Source organism: Bison bison, unplaced genomic scaffold (assembly GCF_000754665.1).
Source record: "Bison bison bison isolate TAMUID 2011002044 unplaced genomic scaffold, Bison_UMD1.0 scf7180017864308, whole genome shotgun sequence".
NCBI classification, from domain to species: domain Eukaryota; kingdom Metazoa; phylum Chordata; class Mammalia; order Artiodactyla; family Bovidae; genus Bison; species Bison bison.
Genome location: NW_011494880.1, coordinates 826,265 through 832,679, shown reverse-complemented (window position 1 = coordinate 832,679; position 6,415 = coordinate 826,265).

Below are 6,415 nucleotides of genomic sequence, written 5' to 3'. Positions count from 1 at the left end.
AATATCCCCTGGAGGGCATGGCAACCCACTCCAGTATTCTTGACTGGAGAATTCATGGCCAGAGGAGCCTGGTGGGCTACAGTCTATAGAGTAACATAGAGTCAGACAAGATTGAGGTGACAGCATACATGCACAGCTTTAATATACTATGCTGCTTTTTGTTACATTTATGTACACAACTTTTTCATGTTCCTCTGAAAGACTGTAAGATGAATGTAAGACTGTAAGTATCTCTTCAATTCATCTTTTGCCTAGTAGGGAGTTCTATGCCTAGTAGGTATCTAATAAACACATATAACCTGAATAAAGACAATATTTTAGTTGCCTAAAACTGGATCTGATTCCTTGTTAGTGAATAAAATGAACAAAATAGCAGTACATTGTGACCAGTTGTTCATCCTAATGGATCAACTATTTTAAAGTCTCCAGGCAAGTGACCATGGACCAGGAGGACTCCAGCAGCCAGATATTATGTACATACCATAAAATCCTACTGCACAGAATCTTGAACTGAAATCCATCCCATGAACTGTCTTATCACTCTGCTAAGCTTTGAATGCTGCTGCTGCTGCTGCTGCTAAGTCGCTTCAGTTGTGTCCAACTCTGTGCGACCCCAGAGAAGGCAGCCCACCAGGTTTCCCCATCCCTGGGATTCTCCAGGCAAGAACACTGGAGTGGGTTGCCATTTCCTTCTTCAGTGCACGAAAGTAAAAATTGAAAGTGAAGTCACTCAGTTGTGTCCGACTCTTAGCGACCCCATGGACTGCAGCCTACCAGGCTCCTCCATCCATGGGATTTTCCAGGCAAGAGTACTGGAGTGGGGTGCCATTGCCTTCTCCTAAGCTTTGAATAGCATTTTGTAAAATGTAGCAATTGTTTTAATAAAGTAGTTGCTGTTTCACTACAGATTATCTTTGGTGATGTGGAGCTCAGAAGTGACATCACTAAAAAATATAGGATTTTTAATTTTGATAGATTTATTCAAACAAAATGAGTCACCTCTACTTATTCATAAACATATACATATGCACAGTTTTCATAGAGATCATTTTACTGGGATGACTTGATTTTGCATTATTCTGTGTGAGTTACACAAATTTATATTGCACATTTTATTAATATACTGTCAGCATGTTTGTATATATTACTTTTAAGTAGTTTATTTAGTAAATTTTTGTCAATGATTCATTAACATAAAGTATTTTCCTAAACATATTATTAGAATACCAATTAACATTACAATCACTTATATTTGTTTGTACTTTCCATTTTGTAAGTATTACTTGCAATAATTTTATCTATTAATGGGGCTTTCCTTCTGACTCAAATGGTAAAGAATCTGCCTACCATGCAGGAGACCTAAGTTTGATCCCTGTGTCAGGAAGAACCCTTGGAGAAGGGAATGGCAACCCACTGAAGTATTCTTGCCTGGAGAATTCCATGGACAAGCCTGGAAGACTATAGTCCATGGGGTTGCAAAGAGCCAGATATGACTGAGTGACTAACATTATCTATTAGTAATTAAAAAATCTTAAAAAGCTTAATTGTTGATAGTGACACTATAAAATATATATTAAATATTAACAGCAACAGCAGCAGCATAGCATTAGCAACTCTACATTTTTTAGTAAGTTCTGGCTCTATCTGGAGTTTTGGTACCTAGGTCTGAGTGGAGAGTTGAAATACACAGTAGCTTTAAGCAGCATAATAGTAATAATTTAACAATTATAAGATGCAAAGGAAGGGTTGAAGGATCAAGTTCAAGAAAAGCATAAGAGAGCAAGATTCATAACCAAAGCTAAAGCACCAGGCTGAGAAATGACACAATTAATCTGTAATTGTCATAAAATTATGATTATAGAGCTACCACAACTAATGTCATTTTTATAGAGAAGTTTTGGATAAAAAATGAGAAATCATTTGTCTTTCCTTTTTGTTTAAAAAGCAGAGAAATTCGTTTGTGTCACACTTCATCGAATCTTCTACATCAGGCAACATCATGTTGAACAAGATCATTCTACTGTTGTCTCTTCAGATAAGTCTCCTAGGAACCACTTTCGGTGGGAATGTTCTGATTTGGCCAATGGAAGGTAGTCATTGGCTAAATATTAAGATAATTATAGATGAGCTGATTAAGAAAGGGCATAATGTGACTGTCCTGGTTGCTTCTGGTGCCCTTTACATCACCCCGACCACTAACCCATCTCTGATATTTGAAATATACGAGGTACCCTTTGGCAAAGAAAGAATAGAAGGAGTGATCAAGGACTTTATTTTGACCTGGATGGAACACAGACCATCTCCTTTAACTATTTGGAGATTCTATCAAGAGATGGCCAAAGTCATCAAGGACTTCCACATGGTGTCTAGAGAAATCTGTGACAGTGTTCTCCAAAATGAAAAGCTAATGGAAAAGCTGAAGAAAAGCAAATTTGAAGTCTTGGTATCAGATCCAGTCTTTCCTTGTGGTGATATAATAGCTTTAAAATTGGGAATACCATTTATCTACTCCTTGAGGTTTTCTCCAGCCTCAACAGTGGAAAAACACTGTGGGAAGGTACCATACCCTCCTTCCTATGTTCCTGCTATTTTATCAGAACTCACCGACCAGATGTCTTTCACTGACAGAATAAGAAATTTCATTTCCTACCATCTACAGGACTACATGTTTAATACTCTGTGGAAATCGTGGGATTCCTACTATAGTAAAGCTTTGGGTATGTTGCATTTTTATTATTAAGTTTTAACAAACAGAGCTTTGTATCATTTCTTCTCTGTTTCCCTATGGCTATTCTTCTTCAACCCTACATGTTGATTAATATCTATTACTATCATTTGCTATCAAAAATGAAGATAAAAGACACTATGCTTTGGAACTACAATGTGCTGTTTTCTAATTTTATGGACTTGAAGATACCAAATAAGTTCTTTTATGGATAACATTTTGTGACAAATACCAAAGTTTAAAAATAGGGCTAAATTCTCATTTAGATATTGTATTGAAAACAGAAATTGCCTAGAAACTCTAGTGGGATGTGGAAAAACCTGGAAGAAATTAAGCTTTCTACAAGTCCATTACCAGTATAAACATTTGTGTGTGTGTGTATTTAAAAACATTATATGTTTATGAAAATGTTTGATTGTTGCACATAAACTTCCTACTGTGTTCTAGACACCCTCTAGATAGAGAGGTTGTAACAAGGGCTGAGGTCAAGTTCCTGGCTTCAAGGATTTCACAGTCAAGTGGAGAAACTAGACATAAAAATAAATATTTACAGTATAAATGATGTGAGTAATGGAAATATGGATAAAGGACAGAGATAGTATTAGATTGGCCAAAGAAGTTTCTTCAAGTTCTCTAATGTATTATGGAAAAAATATAAAGGAGACAGGTGGTATGTGTCAAGAGAGTGGTATTTTAAAAACTTCAGAATTGAGGTGTTCCATCTCAAAATGAAATTTCAGGAATTTTCCTGAAAACTAAATGTAAGGAAGGAAGCAAGGTGCCCAACATTGTGGAGTCTTAAAACAGCATATGTGTGCTGGATATTATTGATGGTTCAGTATTCAGTATTCATGAAGGTCAAAGTGTAAAAGTCAGGAAGCATGAGGAATAAATTTGGAGATGTCAAGACAGCAAGAATGAATTTATTCAATATGTATTTACAAAGCCTCTAGTGTGTTATGCTAAAAATTTTTGTTTTTAGCTAATAAGTAGTGGGAAAGTTTAAAGAAATGCATTATGATTGAACTGTATTTTATGTAAAATATTTAGATAGTTGTGGACCTTGAATGAAAGGTTGTTAGATGTAGGCCATTGCATCACTCCTGGAAAGATGTGATAAGTGCATGCACGAGTGAAGTAGCTTATAAAGAGAAAAACAATGCAGATAATGCATTTAGGAGAACAGGCTTATGATAACCAGTTTTCAATCAGGAGTGTGTGACCATGGAGGTGTAATTAAGCTTCCTTGTACCTGCAGTTATTTATCCAGATAAGAGGGCTATTGAAAGAACTAAATAAGTTGATATATAAAAGGATTTTAAGATTCTAGGAGCTAGTGACCAATCAATTTGTAATACTTCTTTATTAGATAAAATTAATGAGGTGATAACAGATTGGTATGGAGTATTAATAAGGACAAGGAAGAAATTAATATGGTTTATTCTTCAGATAATAATTGACATGTATGCATGCTTAGTGGTGTCAATTCTTTGTGATCCCGTGAACTGTAGCTTGCCAGGCTCCTCTGTCCATGGGATTCTCCAGGCAAGAATACTGGAATGGGCTGCCATTTCCTTCTCTGGGGATCTTTCTGAGCCTGGATTCAAGACTGTGTCTCTGACGTCTCCTGCACTGGCAGGTGGATTCTTAACTACTGAGCCAATTGGGAAGCTTAATATAATTGACATATAACATTAATTACTTTCAGATATACAGCATAATGATTTGATATTTGTATATATTCCTAAATGATCACCACAATGAATCTGGTTAACATCAGCCAGCACATAGTTACAATGTTTTCTCCTTGAGATAGTAATTTAAAAATCAACTCTTTCAGCAAATTTCAAATATACAATACAGTTTATTATTATTAACTATAGTCACTGTGCAGAGAAGCCAATAGCAGCCCACTCTAGTACTCTTGCCTGGAGAATCCCATGGACAGAGAAGCCTGGTGGGCTACAGTCCATGAGGTCAGGAAGAGTCGAACACGACCGAGTGACTTCACTTTCACTTTTCACTTTCATGCATTGCTTGCCTAGAGAATCACAGGGATGGAGGAGCCTGCTGGGCTGCCGTTTATGGGGTCGCACAGAGTCGCACTGACGTGGCTTAGCAGCAGCAGCAGCAGCAGCAGCACACTCACCATGCTGTGTGTTATATCCTCAGGACTTATCTAAATATTTTAACCTGGAAATTTGTACCCTCTGATCTCCTTCACCTATTTCATCTATCCTCTACTCTCATCTCTGGCAGTCACCAATATGTTCTACTGTATCTATGAGTTAAGGTTTTATTAGTTTTAGGATATAAACATAAAAATATTTTATGGTATCTGTCTTTTTCTGTCTGACATTTCACTTAGCACAATGTCTTCAAGGTCCAAGGTCCATCCATGTTGTCGTTTGGGATTTCCTCCTTTGCTATGCCTAAATAATATATCAGTGTGTGTGTGTGTGGGGGGGGGGTGGGAGTGGGTGTGTTGGTGTGTGTGTAGCCAAGACATGAAAACAACATCAATGATTAAATAAAAATGTGATATCACATGTAGCTATTGTAGATGATGCTGCAATTAACATAGGCCATAGATATTTTTTGAAGTTAGAAATAGAGGGAAACAATAGAATGGGAAAGACGAGAGATCTCTTCAAGAAAATTAGAGACACCAAGAGAACATTTTATGAAAAGATGGCCTCAATAAAGGACAGAAATGGTATGGACCTAACGGAAGCAGGGGATATTAAGAAGAGGTGGCAAGATATTAAGAAGTGCTGTACAAAAAAGATCTTCATGACCCAGATAATCATAACAGTATGGTCACTCACCTAGAGCCAGACATCCAGGAATGTGAAGTCAAGTGGGCCTTAGGAAGCATCACTATAAACAAAGCTAGTGGAGGTAATGGAATTCCAGTTGAGCTATTTCAAATCCTAAAAGATGATGCTGTGAAAGTGCTGCACTCAATATGTCAGCAAATTTGGAAAAGTCAGCAGTGGCCACGGGACTGGAAAAGGTCAGTTTTCATTCCAATCCCAAAGAAAGGCAGTGCCAAAGAATGCTCAAACTACCACACAATTGCACTCATCTCACACACTAGTAAAGTGATGCTCAAAATTCTCCAAGCCAGGCTTCAGCAGTAAGTGAACCATGAAATTCCAGATGTTCAAGCTTGTTTTAGAAAAGGCAGAAGAACCAGAGACCAAATTGCCAACATGTGTTGGAGCATCAAAAAAGCCAGAGAGTTCCAGAAAAACATCTACTTCTGCTTTATTGACTATGCCAAAGCCTTTGACTGTGTGGATCACAATAAACTGTGGAAAATACCAGACCACCTGACCTGCCTCTTGAGAAACCTGTATACAGGTCAGGAAGCAACAGTTAGAACTGGACATGGAAAAACAGACTGGTTCCAAATAGGAAAAGGAGTATGTCAAGGGTGTATATTGTCACCCTGCTTATTTAACTTATATGCAGAGTACATCATGAGAAATGCTGGACTGGAAGAAGCACAAGCTGGAATCAAGATTGCCGGGAGAAATATCAATCACCTCAGATATCTAGATGACACCACCCTTATGACAGAAATTGAAGAAAAACTAAAGAGCCTCTTGATGAAAGTGAAAGTGGAGAGTGAAAAAGTTGGCTTAAAGCTCAACATTCAGAAACTAAGATCATGGCATCTGATCC